The 940-nt window shown below is 40.4% G+C and overlaps 1 pseudogene; it reads left to right on the forward strand.

Moving 5' to 3' along the window:
- Nucleotides 1-324: 324 nt before the first annotated feature.
- Nucleotides 325-497, forward strand: LOC142766188 (U2 spliceosomal RNA; annotated as a pseudogene).
- Nucleotides 498-940: the final 443 nt, after the last annotated feature.

The following is a 940-nucleotide window of genomic DNA, read 5'->3' on the forward strand; positions in this document are numbered from 1 at the left end:
ATAGCGCCTCATGTTTTGTATATATCCTCCTTTTCATACTTTGTTGAAGCATTGATACATATGCTTTGTGAATTCCCATTAGTATTTATCTCTGTATATACAACGCGACCCCCCCCTGCATATTCCCTTTGTTAAACATAGCAGCTGAAATATGTTTGTGTTTTTCATGATTAGTTTAATTTTATGCTTGTAAATAGGTATAGATAACACGCTCTTTTGTATTTGGTTGTGCTAATGTATAATTGCATATATTCAGTGTGCCCTCTGTTTGTAGTTTTCTTGTAAATGCATATAAATGCCTGTATCATTTGTACGAAGTTCAATAAACTTCTCTTTGTGTAGTATCTGTTCTTATCAGCTTGATATCTGATACGGATCCTATTTGGATCCAAGATATTAAACTTATTTTTGCAATGCGGCGGAGTGCTTGAAGCTTGCTTCACCTCCGCCACGGGTTGGCCCGGTATTGCACTACCTCCGGGATCGGCCCACTCACCCCTGCGGGGGTGAGTTCGACAATAAATTCAATGACAGAAAGAGTGTTCGAATTTACCAAGGATATCTAGGTAAACGGCGTGGGTGCGGCGAGTGTCCGAGACGGTGGCGTCACGCCGCCCCGGCTGACGCGGTATTCGCGTGCGGGGAGTGCACTAGCTGTGTGTACACTTACGATTGCTGTGGGAAAATAAATGTTTCTGTGGAAATTTCATAATTGGAGGCCCCCCCCTTTTTTTGGTTATGTTCACACGTACATACTCAAGTTTTTATTTTTTTTAAACATCCCTACTCATAATAATAAAACTATTGAGTAATTTATTATTACTGTTTCGGAGGAAAGCTAGAAGTGTGTATACGATGTGTATGTATGTGTGTAGAAGTGTGTATGTATGTGCCAAGCTAATTCCGCTTTTCCAATTCACCCGTTTCGGAACGAAAAATA

The sequence above is a fragment of the Rhipicephalus microplus genome, chromosome 6 (genome assembly GCF_043290135.1).
Source record: "Rhipicephalus microplus isolate Deutch F79 chromosome 6, USDA_Rmic, whole genome shotgun sequence".
Classification (NCBI taxonomy): domain Eukaryota; kingdom Metazoa; phylum Arthropoda; class Arachnida; order Ixodida; family Ixodidae; genus Rhipicephalus; species Rhipicephalus microplus.